This window comes from Anastrepha obliqua, chromosome 6, assembly GCF_027943255.1.
Source record: "Anastrepha obliqua isolate idAnaObli1 chromosome 6, idAnaObli1_1.0, whole genome shotgun sequence".
NCBI classification, from domain to species: Eukaryota; Metazoa; Arthropoda; class Insecta; order Diptera; family Tephritidae; genus Anastrepha; species Anastrepha obliqua.
In genome coordinates this window covers 1,146,583-1,171,221 of record NC_072897.1, presented here as the reverse complement: position 1 = coordinate 1,171,221, position 24,639 = coordinate 1,146,583, and the positions used below count along the sequence as shown (strand labels likewise).

Below are 24,639 nucleotides of genomic sequence, written 5' to 3'. Positions count from 1 at the left end.
AGAACGTTATGGCCCACCTACAACCTCAAGCAATCGTTGACATTAATAAACATGAAACGACGGGACACCTGCAGACTTACGGCAGTCATAACTGGCTTCTGGTCTATCGGAGAACAAGCCGCCAAAATGGGTATCCCTCACAACACATACTGTCATAGTTGTAAACAACCGGAGGAAAAAGAAACAATCTTCCATTTCCTCTGTGAATGCCCTGCCCTATGGAAGGACAGAATGTTAACCCTGGGCAAACCGCTGTTCGAGAGTCTCGAGCAACTGTCTGGCGTAGACGTCAACAACCTAATAAGGTTCCTAAACCGCACAGACTGGATATAGTCCTGCTGCAAATAACTGTTAAACAATTTGGTAACGAGGATGTGGCAACAAAATGGTGCGGAAGCGCTAGTTGGATTCTGGATGAATCACCACTCTAACCAACCAACCAACCAAGTAGGACAGAGCCAGATGTCGAACGTTGCCGAACGCGGGGGCCGATTGTGCTCTTTGTCGTTCATTCCGCGCTCTCGCTTGCAGTTCAAGCACATTAGCTTACATTTGCTTGCGTACGGAATAGATTCGTATATTTGATATGTCCATATGATTTGTATGCATCTTTACATAAAGATTTGTTCTTTTTGAAAATTGCGCGAAATTGTATATGTATATGCATGTTTATATACATATATTAGTATACAACATATCTTATAAGGTATGTGGTAAATATTACCATACATTTTTTCCTTCATATAATATATAATAAAAAAATTTATAATAATAACATTAAAACAACAGGTATTATTAACAAACTTGGTTTTATTTTAAATTCTTTAAGTAAATCAAATTAATAATAATCAATAAGAAGACATATGCAAATACAAATACGTGAATTTTTATATGTACATATGCGCATATACATGCATATGTACGCTTACTTAAGTAGGAGAGAGCAAGATGTCGAACGTTGCCGTTCGTTTGCTTTGTTTGCTTTGTCGTTCGTTCCGCGCTTTCGCTTGCAGTTCATTCAAGGTAACGACAATGAGCAAGGTAACGACAAATGAGCAAGGTAACGACACATTTTTTCGTGCGTGCAGCCGGCTAAAGCGAATTATAAGACGTTATCACGTCAAAATATTTGCCGTTCGGAGTCGGCTTGAATATGTAGGTCCCTCCATTTGTGGAACAACATCAAGACGCACACCACAAATAGGAGGAGGAGCTCGGCCAAACAGCCAAACCGGGTGTGCGCGCCAATTATATATATATAGTATATATATTTAAGTGCACATGCATATACACATCATATAGACATACAGTGTCGAACAAAACATATTGGACTGATACCTTCTAGTGAAGCTATTTCTTTTTTACTCTTGCAAATATTATATTAAATAAGAAATATCACAGAAAGGAAATGCAACCAGTTGTTATATGAAAACATAAAAAATATTTTCTAAGATAAGACTGTATTACATTATATGCGAAAAAAGGCAAGCATATACAATATCCAGTGCGACAAAACATATTGGACTCGTCTCAGTTTGTCGAAGTAGGCGACTAAAATTCCGTTATTTTTGTGCTACTGTAGAAGCCATGTGTACTAAGATACTTTGTTTTTATTGTGGTCAATGTGAGCGTTGGAATAAGTCAGTAGTAGTTTCCTATTGAGAATTCTAGAATTCTCTACTTTTATTAAACAAACGTGCTAATGGCGGGGAAAAAACATTCAGTTCAATTGAAAAAAAAAAATGATTATAAACGACCACAAGAACGGTTTATCGCAAAAGGATATTTGTCAAAAGTTCGCAATGAAATAATCAACAGTTAGTTTCATTATAAAAAAATTCCGAGAAACTGAAAGTGTTGAAACTCTTCACCATGGAGGACGATCCAAAGGTACTACACAGCACGAAGACTCCAAAATATTGATAGAATTGAAGAAAGATCCAGAGAAGTCGGCAGCAAGAATAGTTAAAGAGCTGAACTTAAAGGTTAGCAACCGAGCTGTACAACGCAGAGCATGTGCAGGTGGACTGAACAGTTATAGAGTAGCAAAAAAGCCTCGTTGAGATCCTCGATACTGCAAAGGTACGGTTAAGCATGGCGCAGGTGGTATTATGGTATGGGGTTGTTTTTCTGGGTTTGGTGTTGGACCTCTCCATTTAAAAGATGGAATTTTGGATAGGTTTGTATACCAAAATATACTAGAGAGCGTGATGCTTCTCCATGTTGAGTGGAATATGCCACTTTCGTGGTCGTTCCAACAAGATTACGACCCAAAGCACACCTCGAAGTTGGTAGCAAATTGGATCGCATCGGGAAAAATCAATATGCTCGAGTGGCCAGCACAATCCCCGGACCTCAATCCAATTGAGAACCTTTGGGAGGTACTCGATAGGAGGATAGACAGGCAAGGAGTAAATGGGGACAAAAATAAGCTATTTGAAGCTGCTAAACAAGCCTGGTTGGATATTCCACTTGATGTTATCAACAATCTAATAGCTTCCATGCCAAAAAGATGTAGTGAAGTTGTAAAAAATAATGGTTATGCTATAAAATATTAGTTAATTATTGTTATTCCAATATGTTTTCTCGCTCTAAATATCGCATATGTATTGTTTTTTACGCATATATTTTTATGAAGTAAACTATTTGTTAAGTTTTTTTATGCGTTCAAGAAATGAATAGTTCCTCTTAATTTCTGGGTATTTAATTTATATTTGAAGTGACATTTCACATTAGGAAAATATAATTACATCGAAGTATGAATGAGCTCAATTTGTTTTGTTCGACACTGTATATGCGCATCTATATATATAAAAATTAAGCCGAAAAAAAGTGTGCATTTGTCCGGGGTAATCTCAGCAACGCGTTTAAGGAAAACAATGAAAGTTTCACATATTGTTGGTGTTGCTTTGGCAAAGATTTGTGTGAAGTTTGGTTTAAATCCGATAACGCGTGTGTGTGCGGTGCGTCGGTTAAGTGAGTGTGTTTGTGCTATTTGCCGCACGTATTTTTTGTACCGCACATAGCATTCATTTAGCTATGTTTGCGTTTAGTTTCAAGTGTAATGAACCTTTTAAGAAATATGGTACTATTTAAGCGGCACAGCAAAGTGAATGCATAAGTGGACAATAAATTATTTTAAAACCAAAACAAAACAATAAATGTTTATGAATATTAATGTTAAGGCATATCCGACTTATAATCATACTACACCTCCCTTCTTCAGAAGAATGCTCATACAACTTTTTTGTGTATGAACATTCTTTTACATTGAATTGTTAAGATAAAAATATGTACATAAGAGTAATCTTAATTTTATATATATGTATATATTGTATTAATTTTCTAAGTTTAGACGCGTCTTTAAAACTACTTATTGTTGATAAATCTTAAGCCTATTTTTGTGAACTATTTGTTCTTTTAAAGATTTTAAAGATTATCGACTATAGTAACATTATTTTTATTATCTATTGATTTAATGGTATAAGGCCCACAATATTGGGGTTCCAGTTTATGGGCCACTTCATTCCTAAGTAAAACTAAATTGCCTATGCTAAAATTGTGATCTAAACTATTTTTATCATAAAATGTTTTTTGCTTAATTTTAGCTATATCTATCATATTGCGAGCTCTTTTATGTGCTACTTCTAGCCTAAATCTTACTTCTCTAGCGTAGTTATCTATGTTATATAATGGAGTGATTTGGTCTACATTTGTGAACTGCTGAAACATGTTTGGTGTTTTTCCAATAACTAATTCATACGGACAATAGTCATGTACTGTAGAAGGAGTGGTGTTAAAACAGTATGTGAAGTATTGTAGCCACTCATCCCAGTCGTTTTTGTCAATCGATATGTAATGATTGAAAGTTTTATGTGATCTTTCTATTACTCCTAGTGTTTGGTGGTGGTAAACAGTTGAATTAAGTTTCTCTATTTTTAGCAATTCACATAGCTCTGTTAGTATTGAATTTTTGTATTCTGTACCCATGTCCGAAATGAACGTCTTCATTGGACCGTAGGTAAGAATAAACTTTTCAAATATTGCTTTCGCAACTGTCTTGGCATTTTTGTCTTGGATGGGTATCGTGACTAAATATTTTGTCATGTCGCATATTATTGTGACTGCATAAGTATTGCCATTAATTGTTGTAGGTAGTGGGCCTATTGTGTCTACAATAACTGTATCAAATATACCTGTAGGTGTTGGTGTTATAGTCATTGGTTTTTTTAAATGCTTTGTTATTTTGGTTTTCTGGCATTTTTCGCAAGTTTTTACGTACTTAGCAACATCTTTTGACATTTTATTCCAGAAGTAATGTCTTTTAATTTTCATAAGTGTTCTGAAAATTCCGCAATGACCGCCTTCTATAGGGTCATCGTGGTATCTTTTTAGAATGTCCATTACAGTTTTAGCATCATTAATGTGGGTCACCTCATTCAGTAGCGCTACTTTTACTTTATTTAATATCATATTGCCCTTATTTTTAAAATCATTAATCGAGACAAATTCGAAAATTTTCTGGCTGGGTGCCACTTGTAAATTATTAATGCCATATTTGTCGGCCACTTCGTCGAGCCTAGAGAAGAATTGTCCTAAGTCAATTTTCCCATTAACATATAAGTCATCAATTTTTATATATGCCGTTATAGGTTTTCCTCGTTTGATGTAACATCGTGTGGGTGTAATCTTTAATTTATTGTATTTCCTGACGTCAGTGTTATTAATTGGGACATATATTTTGGGCTTATCATATGTTTTACTGTGCTGCTGTGTAGTTTGACTGCTGTTATTTTTCGACATTGATCTAGTCACTATTTTGTATATATTTTGATTCTTTTCATTTATTCCTTTTAAGTCATTGATTGTAATGCGAGACAAAGCGTCCGCAACGTGATTATCTTTTCCTCTAAGATATTCTACTACGAAATCATACTCTTCTAAATCAAGTCCCATTCGTGTTAGTTTTGAACTTGGATTCTTCATTGAGAACAGGTAAGACAGGGGTCTGTGATCGGTTCTAACTAAAAACTTTGTACCATAGATATAAGGTCTGAAATGAGTTATTGCTCAGTGTATGGCAGCTAACTCTTGTTCAATTGTCGACTTGTTGCTTTCTCCTTTTGTGAAACTTTTGGAGGCATATGCTACTGGTAAATGTTTTCCTTCATATTCCTGAGTAAGTACTGCACCACACGCGTATTTGCTTGCGTCTGTTGTTAAGCAAAATGGTTTTTTAAAGTCGGGATATTGTAACAATGTAGGACTCATTAATGCCCTTTTGACGTACACAAATGCATCATTGCATTCTTTTGTCCATTCGAAAGCAACTCCCTTTTTTGATAACCTTGTTAGGTGTCTTGAATATTCAGCGAAGTTTTTAATAAACCTGCGGTAGTAGTTGCAAAGGGCGACGAACCTTTTTGCACTATCTCCGTCTGTGGGTGTAGGATAATTTTTTATTACCGAGTACTTATTGTCGTCTGGAAGTATCCCCTTGTTTGTACATTTATGCCCGAGGTAGGTTACTTCATGCATAAAAAATGAACATTTTTCAGGGTGTAATTTTAGATTATGTGTTCTACATAAATCGAAAACATTTTTCAAGTTTGAAAGCATATGTTTTTCAGAGCAACCAAGGACTACTAAGTCATCCATATATAAGAAAGCTTGCTCTGGTTTTAAAGCACTGAAAGCAATTGTCATCATTCTTTGGAATGAATTAGGTGCTACCTTTAAGCCATATGGTAGTCTAGTAAATCTGTATGAACCGTTGTTGGTTGAAAAAGATGTTAAATTTCTTGAATTTTTATCAAGTTCTATTTGATGAAATCCAGTCATTAGATCGAGACATGAAAAATACTTTGCCCTTCCGAGTTGGTCTAAAATGTCATCTATTCTCTGTAACGGGAATTTATCTGCAATTAATTTTTTGTTGATTTGTCTGTAGTCGATTACTAATCTCCATCTTTTTGAAGTGAAAACTTCTTTAGAATCGTTGGGAGTGATTTGAGGAAAAGTGAAACGAAAAAAGCGACCAACTTGGCTACGAAGCGTTATATTATATGTTGATATAAAAGTAGCGACGAACTAAATAAAAATAACTTTTATTTTTTCTTGTGATTTGAACCAAGGATTTTGGATCGGAAGCTCACATTGCTAGTCGCTTGGCTACCGCGCCACGCTGTCGTCGCTGGCCTAAAAGTTATTTAGTTACGAAGCGTTATATTATATGTTGATATAAATAATTTTTGTGAGCGTGTAATTCTCAAAAGTTTTATTAGGTTTGTTATTTAAAATGTATTGACTAGGTAGTGTGGTTATCAGCTTAACATCTGATAGATCCTCCATCGGAGGACAATAAATGTTAAACTGATTTTTGGAAATGGGCGGAGTGTTTTATGGGCTTGCTCCTTCTCTGCCACGGGTTGACCCGGTATTGCAGTACCGCCGGGATTTCGGCTTTGAATAAATACAAGAAAAAATATACTAATACATTTAGCTTTGGTGGGAAGAGCCATAAATTTTTATATGAATACATGTAGACGAAAATGGAATTTTTTTTTTTTTGAAATTTGCATTGTAGGACATTTCTGATTATTTATTGAACAGTTTTTTGGTTTAGATACTGAAAGTCAGTTTAAGTGAATCGGTATAAATATTTCGTACATTAATTTTTGTGAGCGTGTAAATTCTCAAAAGGCTTATTAGAAAATCTATTGAAGTAGGTAGTGTGGTATCTGTTCCTATCATCTTAACATCTGATAGATCCTCCATCGGAGGACAACAAATGTTAAACTAATTTTTTGAAATGCGCGGAGTGTTTTATGGGCTTGCTCCGCCTCTGCCACGGGTTGACCCGGTATTGCAGTACCGCCGGGATTTCAGCCTTGAATAAATACAAGAAAAAATATACTAATACATTTAGCTTTGGTGGGAAGAGCCATAAATTTTTATATGAATACATGTAGACGAAAATGGAATTTTTTTTTTTGAAATTTGCATTGTAGGACATTTCTGATTATTTATTGAAAACAGTTTTTTGGCTTTTCTATTTTTGGTTTAGATACTGAAAGTCAGTTTAAGTGAATCGGTATAAATATTTCGTACATTAATTTTTGAAGTGAAAACTTCTTTAGAATCGTTGGGAGTGATTTGGGAAAAAGTGAAACGAATTACATATAAACGTAGCGACGAACTAAATAACTTTTAGGCCAACACCGACAGTATGGCGCGATTGCCGAGCGGCTAGCAATGTGAGCTTCCGATCCAAAATTTTTGGTTCGAATCACAAGAAATAAAATTTTTTTTTTTTGAAATTTGCATTGTAGGACATTTCTGATTATTTATTGAAAACAGTTTTTTGGATTTCAGCCTTGAATAAATACAAGAAAAAATATACTAATACATTTAGCTTTGGTGGGAAGAGACATAAATTTTTATATGAATACAAGTAGACGAAAATGGAAGAAATTTGTAAGTCTGTTTCTTCGGTCCGTTTGGGTATTTTTTTTGACAACATCGAAACCAAAGCATTTGTATCATATTTTATCTATCATAAGCCACTCGTATCATTTGTTGAAATTGAAAACATTGAGGATGAATAATGATAAAATGAAGAAAATAAAATATGAACTTTATAGCAATATTATAATGAATCTATAATTATCCCGCTCCTAATGCTGCTTTCGTCTTATTCTCTCTCAGTTTGTTTTACGGAAGGTTTCACTTCTATCAAGTCTAACCGTTAGACTGGTATTTTTTTTCAACTGAGTTCGGTAGAGACTTTTTTGGTACCAATAGTATTGGACTATTGTATTCTGAAAATGATGATTCGACTATTTTGTCTACTATAAGTTTGTTTACTTGTCTCTCAATTTCATCCTTATGTGTGTGGGGTATACGGTAGTTCTTTATGTATACCAGCTGTTTGTCTTTAACCATTAACTTTTGCTTATAAAAATTATTTGTTGTTATTGTTTCTGTTTCTGACCCAAATATGTCACTGTATTCGGAACATAGGTTTGTGAATTGTTTTTCGTATGTTTTAGGAAATTTTTTTGTAAATTTGTTGAGAATATCCGTTTTTCTTTGTGCATTACCTGTGTCATTGTTTATTATGTCGTAATCAGAAACATTTTCAGTTAAAATGGTGCTTTGCTTTAAAGATACTGTATTATAATTTGTATTTAAAATGCGGATATAGGCGTTGTCAGATTTTACCAAGGTATTGGCTATAAATATTCCAGGGTGTGGTTCTTGATTTGGAATCAGTGCCTCATCCAAGGTATTAGGTAAGTTTATTTTTCGTATAACTTCTGACCTTGCGGGAATAATTATTTCGTCGTTACATGTTGTTGTTATTGGTATTTCTATAATTTGTGTTAAATTGTCTGGTCTCAGAATTAGAGCATCGTAATTTTGAGTAAAGTCTAATACACAATTGAATTTTTTCATGAAATCCATGCCTATTATACCATCACATGGGATTGGAAAGTTATCTGGGATAACGTGAAATTTATGTGGAATTAAAAAGTTCGTAAATTTTAAATCAAAAAATATTGTACCAATAGAACTGATTTTGCTTTGCCCTATACCGCTTAATGCTGTAATGTGTTTTGTGTTTATTTTTTGAAAAGTGGATTTATTGAATTTTAAGAGTGATATTTCTGCACCAGTATCTACAAGTAGTGTAATGTTTGTATTTAAATCTGCTATTTTAAGTTGTACAAAAATACTAAAGTTAAGGTTAAGCGTATGTATCTTAGAGGAGTAGATTAGTTTTCCGAGTTGTTTTCGTCCGATTGGGCAACTCGTACATTGTGTGTCATGTTCCGGTTGAAATTTGGTCTGCCTTGTCGTAACGATTTCTATTTTGATTATTATTTCCTAAATTATCAAAATTTGAACGATTTTGATTTCTGGGGAAGTTGTTTCTTCTTTGGAACCTTCCATTTCTTGCAAATCGTCCATTGAATGGTCGTTGACCAAAATGTAGTATTGTGTTTTGTTGTCCTGTAGCTTCAGTACAGCTACCAATGAATTTGCTTATCGCATCGTTCATATTTGTAAAATGGCCAGCTTCCATTATTAATTTGACCTTTTCAATGCTGCAGTTTTTGGTCAATGCTTTTACTGCAGTTTGTGTCGAGTATCTGCTTGCAAGTTCTGCCGACAACCCATCTGTGATATAGGCACTTTCTAAGGTTTTTGTAAGAGCTTCTATCTCATTACAATAACTATTAGCTGGTTTGTTGTTCTGTCTGATACTCATTATTTTTGCAGCTAATAATTACTTCTACCGATTCTCCTTTAAGCGACCTGTTAAGTTTTGTAATTATTTCAGAAATTGTTGTTTCTCTGTCTATGAGATTTCTGGCATTCCCTTTTAATTTTGTTTTTATGAGTGAAACAGCAACAGATTCAACTATTGTACAATACAAGAAAAACTCATCATCAAAAAATGTATTGATAAATTCGAGCTAATAGTTCTAAGAGCAAAGTACTTGCATTCATTAAACGAGCCGCCCATTAGCCAATTTTCTCGACTATTCAAAAACATTCAATATTGGAATATTTTGCGAAGAATTATTTGCCAATATTTGGTAAATATTGAATTTTTGTCATGTCGAATGGTCGCGACTCATATATATGTTTGTACCAATAAATGGTGGGTATGTAAATGTGTCTTCTAAATGCTCGACAACCGCAGCTGCTGTGCGTCAAGTGAGCGCATGAACATACAGTAAGTTGGAGAAGAAAACAAGAAGTATCTTATAAAAAAAGTTCTGTGTCGGACATTTCAAATTTCGAAACAATTATTTTATGTTCTCCGATAGTAAGTAAATAGTTAATTAGTATATTACTTTACGTATGTAGTTCTTCAATTGATAAAAAGTGCACGAAAACAAATGCATATATATCTGCAAGGTTAGAAACTTACTCTGAAATCAGAGTATTTGAAGGTTCCTGTACATATTTGAAGGTTACTGCACATATCTGAAGGTTACTATAATGATGTGCGTATGACTGTGCACTGTGCCTATGAATGCGCGCTGGATTTCTTGAGAAGTTTTACCGTAATATTATTTTCTGTGGCAAGTGCACATGCGGCGGGCCCCGTATCCGAATGGGTTGGTGCGTGACTACCATTCGGAATTCACAGAGAACGTAGGTTCGAATCTTGGTGAAACATCAAAATTAAGAAAAGCATTTTTGTAATAGCGGTCGCCCCTCGGCAAGCAATGGCAAACCTCCGAGTGTATTTCTTCCATGAAAAAGCTCCTCGTAAAAAAAAGAGGTTGTCTGTAAAGTCGGTTTACTGACGATAGTTTAACGTGACAACGTCATAAGAAAATATTGATGGAATGGTTGCAATTTTCAAAACAAAATTTTAATTTTATTTGTTTGATAGATATTTTGTATGGATATAGAGGAGGAGGTAAATGGAATTGCAATGGAATAGGTCAAGTTACATTTACATAAACGTGAAAAATGACGAAACATTTATCAAATTCATGAAAGATATCTTCAATTTCGATTGTGCATCAGACGTTAATAAGTCAACAGCACTAACAGGCACCATCATTGATTTGCCTTTTTCAAGACACTTTACACTCGAAACACTCCCTTTCATTTCCTACTTTTTCTATCATCGTCCTATTCTCAACAGAAAAATGGTTCATTACCATGCACACAGGAAGAAGGCATATGCAAATACAAGTATGTGAATTTATATACAAATGCGCATATACATACATATACATACATATATATGCTCACTCAAGTAGGACAGAGCCAGATGTCGAACGTTGCCGAACGCGGGGGCCGATTGTGCTCTTTGTCGTTCATTCCGCGCTCTCGCTTGCAGTTCAAGCACATTAGCTTACATTTGCTTGCGTACGGAATAGATTCGTATATTTGATATGTCCATATGATTTGTATGCATCTTTACATAAAGATTTGTTCTTTTTGAAAATTGCGCGAAATTGTATATGTATATGCATGTTTATATACATATATTAGTATACAACATATCTTATAAGGTATGTGGTAAATATTACCATACATTTTTTCCTTCATATAATATATAATAAAAAAATTTATAATAATAACATTAAAACAACAGGTATTATTAACAAACTTGGTTTTATTTTAAATTCTTTAAGTAAATCAAATTAATAATAATCAATAAGAAGACATATGCAAATACAAATACGTGAATTTTTATATGTACATATGCGCATATACATGCATATGTACGCTTACTTAAGTAGGAGAGAGCAAGATGTCGAACGTTGCCGTTCGTTTGCTTTGTTTGCTTTGTCGTTCGTTCCGCGCTTTCGCTTGCAGTTCATTCAAGGTAACGACAATGAGCAAGGTAACGACAAATGAGCAAGGTAACGACACATTTTTTCGTGCGTGCAGCCGGCTAAAGCGAATTATAAGACGTTATCACGTCAAAATATTTGCCGTTCGGAGTCGGCTTGAATATGTAGGTCCCTCCATTTGTGGAACAACTCAAGACGCACACCACAAATAGGAGGAGGAGCTCGGCCAAACAGCCAAACCGGGTGTGCGCGCCAATTATATATATATAGTATATATATTTAAGTGCACATGCATATACACATCATATAGACATACAGTGTCGAACAAAACATATTGGACTGATACCTTCTAGTGAAGCTATTTCTTTTTTACTCTTGCAAATATTATATTAAATAAGAAATATCACAGAAAGGAAATGCAACCAGTTGTTATATGAAAACATAAAAAATATTTTCTAAGATAAGACTGTATTACATTATATGCGAAAAAAGGCAAGCATATACAATATCCAGTGCGACAAAACATATTGGACTCGTCTCAGTTTGTCGAAGTAGGCGACTAAAATTCCGTTATTTTTGTGCTACTGTAGAAGCCATGTGTACTAAGATACTTTGTTTTTATTGTGGTCAATGTGAGCGTTGGAATAAGTCAGTAGTAGTTTCCTATTGAGAATTCTAGAATTCTCTACTTTTATTAAACAAACGTGCTAATGGCGGGGAAAAAACATTCAGTTCAATTGAAAAAAAAAAAAAATGATTATAAACGACCACAAGAACGGTTTATCGCAAAAGGATATTTGTCAAAAGTTCGCAATGAAATAATCAACAGTTAGTTTCATTATAAAAAAATTCCGAGAAACTGAAAGTGTTGAAACTCTTCACCATGGAGGACGATCCAAAGGTACTACACAGCACGAAGACTCCAAAATATTGATAGAATTGAAGAAAGATCCAGAGAAGTCGGCAGCAAGAATAGTTAAAGAGCTGAACTTAAAGGTTAGCAACCGAGCTGTACAACGCAGAGCATGTGCAGGTGGACTGAACAGTTATAGAGTAGCAAAAAAGCCTCGTTGAGATCCTCGATACTGCAAAGGTACGGTTAAGCATGGCGCAGGTGGTATTATGGTATGGGGTTGTTTTTCTGGGTTTGGTGTTGGACCTCTCCATTTAAAAGATGGAATTTTGGATAGGTTTGTATACCAAAATATACTAGAGAGCGTGATGCTTCTCCATGTTGAGTGGAATATGCCACTTTCGTGGTCGTTCCAACAAGATTACGACCCAAAGCACACCTCGAAGTTGGTAGCAAATTGGATCGCATCGGGAAAAATCAATATGCTCGAGTGGCCAGCACAATCTCCGGACCTCAATCCAATTGAGAACCTTTGGGAGGTACTCGATAGGAGGATAGACAGGCAAGGAGTAAATGGGGACAAAAATAAGCTATTTGAAGCTGCTAAACAAGCCTGGTTGGATATTCCACTTGATGTTATCAACAATCTAATAGCTTCCATGCCAAAAAGATGTAGTGAAGTTGTAAAAAATAATGGTTATGCTATAAAATATTAGTTAATTATTGTTATTCCAATATGTTTTCTCGCTCTAAATATCGCATATGTATTGTTTTTTACGCATATATTTTTATGAAGTAAACTATTTGTTAAGTTTTTTTATGAATAGTTCCTCTTAATTTCTGGGTATTTAATTTATATTTAAAGTGACATTTCACATTAGGAAAATATAATTACATCGAAGTATGAATGAGCTCAATTTGTTTTGTTCGACACTGTATATGCGCATCTATATATATAAAAATTAAGCCGAAAAAAAGTGTGCATTTGTCCGGGGTAATCTCAGCAACGCGTTTAAGGAAAACAATGAAAGTTTCACATATTGTTGGTGTTGCTTTGGCAAAGGTTTGTGTGAAGTTTGGTTTAAATCCGATAACGCGTGTGTGTGCGGTGCGTCGGTTAAGTGAGTGTGTTTGTGCTATTTGCCGCACGTATTTTTTGTACCGCACATAGCATTCATTTAGCTATGTTTGCGTTTAGTTTCAAGTGTAATGAACCTTTTAAGAAACATGGTACTATTTAAACGGCACAGCAAAGTGAATGCATAAGTGGACAATAAATTATTTTAAAACCAAAACAAAACAATAAATGTTTATGAATATTAATGTTAAGGCATATCCGACTTATAATCATACTACACCTCCCTTCTTCAGAAGAATGCTCATACAACTTTTTTGTGTATGAACATTCTTTTACATTGAATTGTTAAGATAAAAATATGTACATAAGAGTAATCTTAATTTTATATAATTATATGTATATATTGTATTAATTTTCTAAGTTTAGACGCGTCTTTAAAACTACTTATTGTTGATAAATCTTAAGCCTATTTTTGTGAACTATTTGTTCTTTTAAAGATTTTAAAGATTATCGACTATAGTAACATTATTTTTATTATCTATTGATTTAATGGTATAAGGCCCACAATATTGGGGTTCCAGTTTATGGGCCACTTCATTCCTAAGTAAAACTAAATTGCCTATGCTAAAATTGTGATCTAAACTATTTTTATCATAAAATGTTTTTTGCTTAATTTTAGCTATATCTATCATATTGCGAGCTCTTTTATGTGCTACTTCTAGCCTAAATCTTACTTCTCTAGCGTAGTTATCTATGTTATATAATGGAGTGATTTGGTCTACATTTGTGAACTGCTGAAACATGTTTGGTGTTTTTCCAAAAACTAATTCATACGGACAATAGTCATGTACTGTAGAAGGAGTGGTGTTAAAACAGTATGTGAAGTATTGTAGCCACTCATCCCAGTCGTTTTTGTCAATCGATATGTAATGATTGAAAGTTTTATGTGATCTTTCTATTACTCCTAGTGTTTGGTGGTGGTAAACAGTTGAATTAAGTTTCTCTATTTTTAGCAATTCACATAGCTCTGTTAGTATTGAATTTTTGTATTCTGTACCCATGTCCGAAATGAACGTCTTCATTGGACCGTAGGTAAGAATAAACTTTTCAAATATTGCTTTCGCAACTGTCTTGGCATTTTTGTCTTGGATGGGTATCGTGACTAAATATTTTGTCATGTCGCATATTATTGTGACTGCATAAGTATTGCCATTAATTGTTGTAGGTAGTGGGCCTATTGTGTCTACAATAACTGTATCAAATATACCTGTAGGTGTTGGTGTTATAGTCATTGGTTTTTTTAAATGCTTTGTTATTTTGGTTTTCTGGCATTTTTCGCAAGTTTTTACGTACTTAGCAACATCTTTTGACATTTTATTCCAGAAGTAATGTCTTTTAATTTTCATAAGTGTTCTGAAAATTCCGCAATGACCGCCTTCTATAGGGTCATCGTGGTATCTTTTTAGAATGTCCATTACAGTTTTAGCATCATTAATGTGGGTCACCTCATTCAGTAGCGCTACTTTTACTTTATTTAATATCATATTGCCCTTATTTTTAAAATCATTAATCGAGACAAATTCGAAAATTTTCTGGCTGGGTGCCACTTGTAAATTATTAATGCCATATTTGTCGGCCACTTCGTCGAGCCTAGAGAAGAATTGTCCTAAGTCAATTTTCCCATTAACATATAAGTCATCAATTTTTATATATGCCGTTATAGGTTTTCCTCGTTTGATGTAACATCGTGTGGGTGTAATCTTTAATTTATTGTATTTCCTGACGTCAGTGTTATTAATTGGGACATATATTTTGGGCTTATCATATGTTTTACTGTGCTGCTGTGTAGTTTGACTGCTGTTATTTTTCGACATTGATCTAGTCACTATTTTGTATATATTTTGATTCTTTTCATTTATTCCTTTTAAGTCATTGATTGTAATGCGAGACAAAGCGTCCGCAACGTGATTATCTTTTCCTCTAAGATATTCTACTACGAAATCATACTCTTCTAAATCAAGTCCCATTCGTGTTAGTTTTGAACTTGGATTCTTCATTGAGAACAGGTAAGACAGGGGTCTGTGATCGGTTCTAACTAAAAACTTTGTACCATAGATATAAGGTCTGAAATGAGTTATTGCTCAGTGTATGGCAGCTAACTCTTGTTCAATTGTCGACTTGTTGCTTTCTCCTTTTGTGAAACTTTTGGAGGCATATGCTACTGGTAAATGTTTTCCTTCATATTCCTGAGTAAGTACTGCACCACACGCGTATTTGCTTGCGTCTGTTGTTAAGCAAAATGGTTTTTTAAAGTCGGGATATTGTAACAATGTAGGACTCATTAATGCCCTTTTGACGTACACAAATGCATCATTGCATTCTTTTGTCCATTCGAAAGCAACTCCCTTTTTTGATAACCTTGTTAGGTGTCTTGAATATTCAGCGAAGTTTTTAATAAACCTGCGGTAGTAGTTGCAAAGGGCGACGAACCTTTTTGCACTATCTCCGTCTGTGGGTGTAGGATAATTTTTTATTACCGAGTACTTATTGTCGTCTGGAAGTATCCCCTTGTTTGTACATTTATGCCCGAGGTAGGTTACTTCATGCATAAAAAATGAACATTTTTCAGGGTGTAATTTTAGATTATGTGTTCTACATAAATCGAAAACATTTTTCAAGTTTGAAATCATATGTTTTTCAGAGCAACCAAGGACTACTAAGTCATCCATATATAAGAAAGCTTGCTCTGGTTTTAAAGCACTGAAAGCAATTGTCATCATTCTTTGGAATGAATTAGGTGCTACCTTTAAGCCATATGGTAGTCTAGTAAATCTGTATGAACCGTTGTTGGTTGAAAAAGATGTTAAATTTCTTGAATTTTTATCAAGTTCTATTTGATGAAATCCAGTCATTAGATCGAGACATGAAAAATACTTTGCCCTTCCGAGTTGGTCTAAAATGTCATCTATTCTCTGTAACGGGAATTTATCTGCAATTAATTTTTTGTTGATTTGTCTGTAGTCGATTACTAATCTCCATCTTTTTGAAGTGAAAACTTCTTTAGAATCGTTGGGAGTGATTTGAGGAAAAGTGAAACGAAAAAAGCGACCAACTTGGCTACGAAGCGTTATATTATATGTTGATATAAAAGTAGCGACGAACTAAATAAAAATAACTTTTATTTTTTCTTGTGATTTGAACCAAGGATTTTGGATCGGAAGCTCACATTGCTAGTCGCTTGGCTACCGCGCCACGCTGTCGTCGCTGGCCTAAAAGTTATTTAGTTACGAAGCGTTATATTATATGTTGATATAAATAATTTTTGTGAGCGTGTAATTCTCAAAAGTTTTATTAGGTTTGTTATTTAAAATGTATTGACTAGGTAGTGTGGTTATCAGCTTAACATCTGATAGATCCTCCATCGGAGGACAATAAATGTTAAACTGATTTTTGGAAATGGGCGGAGTGTTTTATGGGCTTGCTCCTTCTCTGCCACGGGTTGACCCGGTATTGCAGTACCGCCGGGATTTCGGCTTTGAATAAATACAAGAAAAAATATACTAATACATTTAGCTTTGGTGGGAAGAGCCATAAATTTTTATATGAATACATGTAGACGAAAATGGAATTTTTTTTTTTTTGAAATTTGCATTGTAGGACATTTCTGATTATTTATTGAACAGTTTTTTGGTTTAGATACTGAAAGTCAGTTTAAGTGAATCGGTATAAATATTTCGTACATTAATTTTTGTGAGCGTGTAAATTCTCAAAAGGCTTATTAGAAAATCTATTGAAGTAGGTAGTGTGGTATCTGTTCCTATCATCTTAACATCTGATAGATCCTCCATCGGAGGACAACAAATGTTAAACTAATTTTTTGAAATGCGCGGAGTGTTTTATGGGCTTGCTCCGCCTCTGCCACGGGTTGACCCGGTATTGCAGTACCGCCGGGATTTCAGCCTTGAATAAATACAAGAAAAAATATACTAATACATTTAGCTTTGGTGGGAAGAGCCATAAATTTTTATATGAATACATGTAGACGAAAATGGAATTTTTTTTTTTGAAATTTGCATTGTAGGACATTTCTGATTATTTATTGAAAACAGTTTTTTGGCTTTTCTATTTTTGGTTTAGATACTGAAAGTCAGTTTAAGTGAATCGGTATAAATATTTCGTACATTAATTTTTGAAGTGAAAACTTCTTTAGAATCGTTGGGAGTGATTTGGGAAAAAGTGAAACGAATTACATATAAACGTAGCGACGAACTAAATAACTTTTAGGCCAACACCGACAGTATGGCGCGATTGCCGAGCGGCTAGCAATGTGAGCTTCCGATCCAAAATTTTTGGTTCGAATCACAAGAAATAAAATTTTTTTTTTTTTTGAAATTTGCATTGTAGGACATTTCTGATTATTTATTGAAAACAGTTTTTTGGATTTCAGCCTTGAATAAATACAAGAAAAAATATACTAATACATTTAGCTTTGGTGGGAAGAGACATAAATTTTTATATGAATACAAGTAGACGAAAATGGAAGAAATTTGTAAGTCTGTTTCTTCGGTCCGTTTGGGTATTTTTTTTGACAACATCGAAACCAAAGCATTTGTATCATATTTTATCTATCATAAGCCACTCGTATCATTTGTTGAAATTGAAAACATTGAGGATGAATAATGATAAAATGAAGAAAATAAAATATGAACTTTATAGCAATATTATAATGAATCTATAATTATCCCGCTCCTAATGCTGCTTTCGTCTTATTCTCTCTCAGTTTGTTTACGGAAGGTTTCACTTCTATCAAGTCTAACCGTTAGACTGGTATTTTTTTTCAACTGAGTTCGGTAGAGACTTTTTTGGTACCAATAGTATTGGACTATTGTATTCTGAAAATGATGATTCGACTATTTTGTCTACTATAAGTTTGTTTACTTGTCTCTCAATTTCATCCTTATGTGTGTGGGGTATACGGTAGTTCTTTATGTATACCAGCTGTTTGTCTTTAACCATTAACTTTTGCTTATAAAAATTATTTGTTGTTATTGTTTCTGTTTCTGACCCAAATATGTCACTGTATTCGGAACATAGGTTTGTGAATTGTTTTTCGTATGTTTTAGGAAATTTTTTTGTAAATTTGTTGAGAATATCCGTTTTTCTTTGTGCATTACCTGTGTCATTGTTTATTATGTCGTAATCAGAAACATTTTCAGTTAAAATGGTGCTTTGCTTTAAAGATACTGTATTATAATTTGTATTTAAAATGCGGATATAGGCGTTGTCAGATTTTACCAAGGTATTGGCTATAAATATTCCAGGGTGTGGTTCTTGATTTGGAATCAGTGCCTCATCCAAGGTATTAGGTAAGTTTATTTTTCGTATAACTTCTGACCTTGCGGGAATAATTATTTCGTCGTTACATGTTGTTGTTATTGGTATTTCTATAATTTGTGTTAAATTGTCTGGTCTCAGAATTAGAGCATCGTAATTTTGAGTAAAGTCTAATACACAATTGAATTTTTTCATGAAATCCATGCCTATTATACCATCACATGGGATTGGAAAGTTATCTGGGATAACGTGAAATTTATGTGGAATTAAAAAGTTCGTAAATTTTAAATCAAAAAATATTGTACCAATAGAACTGATTTTGCTTTGCCCTATACCGCTTAATGCTGTAATGTGTTTTGTGTTTATTTTTTGAAAAGTGGATTTATTGAATTTTAAGAGTGATATTTCTGCACCAGTATCTACAAGTAGTGTAATGTTTGTATTTAAATCTGCTATTTTAAGTTGTACAAAAATACTAAAGTTAAGGTTAAGCGTATGTATCTTAGAGGAGTAGATTAGTTTTCCGAGTTGTTTTCGTCCGATTGGGCAACTCGTACATTGTGTGTCATGTTCCGGTTGAAATTTGGTCTGCCTTGTCGTAACGATTTCTATTTTGATTATTATTTCCTAAATTATCAAAATTTGAACGATTTTGATTTCTGGGGAAGTTGTTTCTTCTTTGGAACCTTCCATTTCTTGCAAATCGTCCATTGAATGGTCGTTGACCAAAATGTAGTATTGTGTTTTGTTGTCCTGTAGCTTCAGTACAGCTACCAATGAATTTGCTTATCGCATCGTTCATATTTGTAAAATGGCCAGCTTCCATTATTAATTTGACCTTTTCAATGCTGCAGTTTTTGGTCAATGCTTTTACTGCAGTTTGTGTCGAGTATCTGCTTGCAAGTTCTGCCGACAACCCATCTGTGATATAGGCACTTTCTAAGGTTTTTGTAAGAGCTTCTATCTCATTACAATAACTATTAGCTGGTTTGTTGTTCTGTCTGATACTCATTATTTTTGCAGCTAATAATTACTTCTACCGATTCTCCTTTAAGCGACCTGTTAAGTTTTGTAATTATTTCAGAAATTGTTGTTTCTCTGTCTATGAGATTTCTGGCATTCCCTTTTAATTTTGTTTTTATGAGTGAAACAGCAACAGATTCAACTATTGTACAATACAAGAAAAACTCATCATCAAAAAATGTATTGATAAATTCGAGCTAATAGTTCTAAGAGCAAAGTACTTGCATTCATTAAACGAGCCGCCCATTAGCCAATTTTCTCGACTATTCAAAAACATTCAATATTGGAATATTTTGCGAAGAATTATTTGCCAATATTTGGTAAATATTGAATTTTTGTCATGTCGAATGGTCGCGACTCATATATATGTTTGTACCAATAAATGGTGGGTATGTAAATGTGTCTTCTAAATGCTCGACAACCGCAGCTGCCGTGCGTCAAGTGAGCGCATGAACATACAGTAAGTTGGAGAAGAAAACAAGAAGTATCTTATAAAAAAAGTTCTGTGTCGGACATTTCAAATTTCGAAACAATTATTTTATGTTCTCCGATAGTAAGTAAATAGTTAATTAGTATATTACTTTACGTATTTAGTTCTTCAATTGATAAAAAGTGCACGAAAACAAATGCATATATATCTGCAAGGTTAGAAACTTACTCTGAAATCAGAGTATTTGAAGGTTCCTGTACATATTTGAAGGTTACTGCACATATCTGAAGGTTACTATAATGATGTGCGTATGACTGTGCACTGTGCCTATGAATGCGCGCTGGATTTCTTGAGAAGTTTTACCGTAATATTATTTTCTGTGGCAAGTGCACATGCGGCGGGCCCCGTATCCGAATGGGTTGGTGCGTGACTACCATTCGGAATTCACAGAGAACGTAGGTTCGAATCTTGGTGAAACATCAAAATTAAGAAAAGCATTTTTGTAATAGCGGTCGCCCCTCGGCAAGCAATGGCAAACCTCCGAGTGTATTTCTTCCATGAAAAAGCTCCTCGTAAAAAAAAGAGGTTGTCTGTAAAGTCGGTTTACTGACGATAGTTTAACGTGACAACGTCATAAGAAAATATTGATGGAATGGTTGCAATTTTCAAAACAAAATTTTAATTTTATTTGTTTGATAGATATTTTGTATGGATATAGAGGAGGAGGTAAATGGAATTGCAATGGAATAGGTCAAGTTACATTTACATAAACGTGAAAAATGACGAAACATTTATCAAATTCATGAAAGATATCTTCAATTTCGATTGTGCATCAGACGTTAATAAGTCAACAGCACTAACAGGCACCATCATTGATTTGCCTTTTTCAAGACACTTTACACTCGAAACACTCCCTTCCATTTCCTACTTTTTCTACCATCGTCCTATTCTCAACAGAGAAATGGTTCAGGAAGAAGGCATATGCAAATACAAGTATGTGAATTTATATACAAATGCGCATATACATACATATACATACATATATATGCTCACTCAAGTAGGACAGAGCCAGATGTCGAACGTTGCCGAACGCGGGGGCCGATTGTGCTCTTTGTCGTTCATTCCGCGCTCTCGCTTGCAGTTCAAGCACATTAGCTTACATTTGCTTGCGTACGGAATAGATTCGTATATTTGATATGTCCATATGATTTGTATGCATCTTTACATAAAGATTTGTTCTTTTTGAAAATTGCGCGAAATTGTATATGTATATGCATGTTTATATACATATATTAGTATACAACATATCTTATAAGGTATGTGGTAAATATTACCATACATTTTTTCCTTCATATAATATATAATAAAAAAATTTATAATAATAACATTAAAACAACAGGTATTATTAACAAACTTGGTTTTATTTTAAATTCTTTAAGTAAATCAAATTAATAATAATCAATAAGAAGACATATGCAAATACAAATACGTGAATTTTTATATGTACATATGCGCATATACATGCATATGTACGCTTACTTAAGTAGGAGAGAGCAAGATGTCGAACGTTGCCGTTCGTTTGCTTTGTTTGCTTTGTCGTTCGTTCCGCGCTTTCGCTTGCAGTTCATTCAAGGTAACGACAATGAGCAAGGTAACGACAAATGAGCAAGGTAACGACACATTTTTTCGTGCGTGCAGCCGGCTAAAGCGAATTATAAGACGTTATCACGTCAAAATATTTGCCGTTCGGAGTCGGCTTGAATATGTAGGTCCCTCCATTTGTGGAACAACTCAAGACGCACACCACAAATAGGAGGAGGAGCTCGGCCAAACAGCCAAACCGGGTGTGCGCGCCAATTATATATATATAGTATATATATTTAAGTGCACATGCATATACACATCATATAGACATACAGTGTCGAACAAAACATATTGGACTGATACCTTCTAGTGAAGCTATTTCTTTTTTACTCTTGCAAATATTATATTAAATAAGAAATATCACAGAAAGGAAATGCAACCAGTTGTTATATGAAAACATAAAAAATATTTTCTAAGATAAGACTGTATTACATTATATGCGAAAAAAGGCAAGCATATACAATATCCAGTGCGACAAAACATATTGGACTCGTCTCAGTTTGTCGAAGTAGGCGACTCAAATTCCGTTATTTTTGTGCTACTGTAGAAGCCATGTGTACTAAGATACTTTGTTTTTATTGTGGTCAATGTGAGCGTTGGAATAAGTCAGTAGTAGTTTCCTATTGAGAATTCTAGAATTCTCTACTTTTATTAAACAAACGTGCTAATGGCGGGGAAAAAACATTCAGTTCAATTGAAAAAAAAAAAATGATTATAAACGACCACAAGAACGGTTTATCGCAAAATGATATTTGTCAAAAGTTCGCAATGAAATAATCAACAGTTAGTTTCATTATAAAAAAATTCCGAGAAACTGAAAGTGTTGAAACTCTTCACCATGGAGGACGATCCAAAGGTACTACACAGCACGAAGACTCCAAAATATTGATAGAATTGAAGAAAGATCCAGAGAAGTCGGCAGCAAGAATAGTTAAAGAGCTGAACTTAAAGGTTAGCAACCGAGCTGTACAACGCAGAGCATGTGCAGGTGGACTGAACAGTTATAGAGTAGCAAAAAAGCCTCGTTGAGATCCTCGATACTGCAAAGGTACGGTTAAGCATGGCGCAGGTGGTATTATGGTATGGGGTTGTTTTTCTGGGTTTGGTGTTGGACCTCTCCATTTAAAAGATGGAATTTTGGATAGGTTTGTATACCAAAATATACTAGAGAGCGTGATGCTTCTCCATGTTGAGTGGAATATGCCACTTTCGTGGTCGTTCCAACAAGATTACGACCCAAAGCACACCTCGAAGTTGGTAGCAAATTGGATCGCATCGGGAAAAATCAATATGCTCGAGTGGCCAGCACAATCTCCGGACCTCAATCCAATTGAGAACCTTTGGGAGGTACTCGATAGGAGGATAGACAGGCAAGGAGTAAATGGGGACAAAAATAAGCTATTTGAAGCTGCTAAACAAGCCTGGTTGGATATTCCACTTGATGTTATCAACAATCTAATAGCTTCCATGCCAAAAAGATGTAGTGAAGTTGTAAAAAATAATGGTTATGCTATAAAATATTAGTTAATTATTGTTATTCCAATATGTTTTCTCGCTCTAAATATCGCATATGTATTGTTTTTTACGCATATATTTTTATGAAGTAAACTATTTGTTAAGTTTTTTTATGAATAGTTCCTCTTAATTTCTGGGTATTTAATTTATATTTAAAGTGACATTTCACATTAGGAAAATATAATTACATCGAAGTATGAATGAGCTCAATTTGTTTTGTTCGACACTGTATATGCGCATCTATATATATAAAAATTAAGCCGAAAAAAAGTGTGCATTTGTCCGGGGTAATCTCAGCAACGCGTTTAAGGAAAACAATGAAAGTTTCACATATTGTTGGTGTTGCTTTGGCAAAGGTTTGTGTGAAGTTTGGTTTAAATCCGATAGCGCGTGTGTGTGCGGTGCGTCGGTTAAGTGAGTGTGTTTGTGCTATTTGCCGCACGTATTTTTTGTACCGCACATAGCATTCATTTAGCTATGTTTGCGTTTAGTTTCAAGTGTAATGAACCTTTTAAGAAACATGGTACTATTTAAACGGCACAGCAAAGTGAATGCATAAGTGGACAATAAATTATTTTAAAACCAAAACAAAACAATAAATGTTTATGAATATTAATGTTAAGGCATATCCGACTTATAATCATACTACACCTCCCTTCTTCAGAAGAATGCTCATACAACTTTTTTGTGTATGAACATTCTTTTACATTGAATTGTTAAGATAAAAATATGTACATAAGAGTAATCTTAATTTTATATATATGTATATATTGTATTAATTTTCTAAGTTTAGACGCGTCTTTAAAACTACTTATTGTTGATAAATCTTAAGCCTATTTTTGTGAACTATTTGTTCTTTTAAAGATTTTAAAGATTATCGACTATAGTAACATTATTTTTATTATCTATTGATTTAATGGTATAAGGCCCACAATATTGGGGTTCCAGTTTATGGGCCACTTCATTCCTAAGTAAAACTAAATTGCCTATGCTAAAATTGTGATCTAAACTATTTTTATCATAAAATGTTTTTTGCTTAATTTTAGCTATATCTATCATATTGCGAGCTCTTTTATGTGCTACTTCTAGCCTAAATCTTACTTCTCTAGCGTAGTTATCTATGTTATATAATGGAGTGATTTGGTCTACATTTGTGAACTGCTGAAACATGTTTGGTGTTTTTCCAAAAACTAATTCATACGGACAATAGTCATGTACTGTAGAAGGAGTGGTGTTAAAACAGTATGTGAAGTATTGTAGCCACTCATCCCAGTCGTTTTTGTCAATCGATATGTAATGATTGAAAGTTTTATGTGATCTTTCTATTACTCCTAGTGTTTGGTGGTGGTAAACAGTTGAATTAAGTTTCTCTATTTTTAGCAATTCACATAGCTCTGTTAGTATTGAATTTTTGTATTCTGTACCCATGTCC

At 34.1% G+C, this 24,639-nt stretch overlaps 2 non-coding genes and 2 pseudogenes across 2 annotated transcripts; all 4 read left to right on the top strand.

The window, feature by feature from the left end:
- Positions 1 to 6,271: 6,271 nt before the first annotated feature.
- On the top strand, positions 6,272 to 6,472 carry LOC129250991 (U2 spliceosomal RNA). Its single transcript, XR_008582876.1, has one exon. It is a non-coding gene; the product is annotated as a U2 spliceosomal RNA (small nuclear RNA).
- Positions 6,473 to 6,712: 240 nt separating this feature from the next.
- On the top strand, positions 6,713 to 6,898 carry LOC129250956 (U2 spliceosomal RNA; annotated as a pseudogene).
- Positions 6,899 to 16,603: 9,705 nt separating this feature from the next.
- LOC129250990 (U2 spliceosomal RNA) lies at positions 16,604 to 16,804 on the top strand. The gene has a single exon (XR_008582875.1). It is a non-coding gene; the product is annotated as a U2 spliceosomal RNA (small nuclear RNA).
- Positions 16,805 to 17,044: 240 nt separating this feature from the next.
- Positions 17,045 to 17,230, top strand: LOC129250955 (U2 spliceosomal RNA; annotated as a pseudogene).
- Positions 17,231 to 24,639: the final 7,409 nt, after the last annotated feature.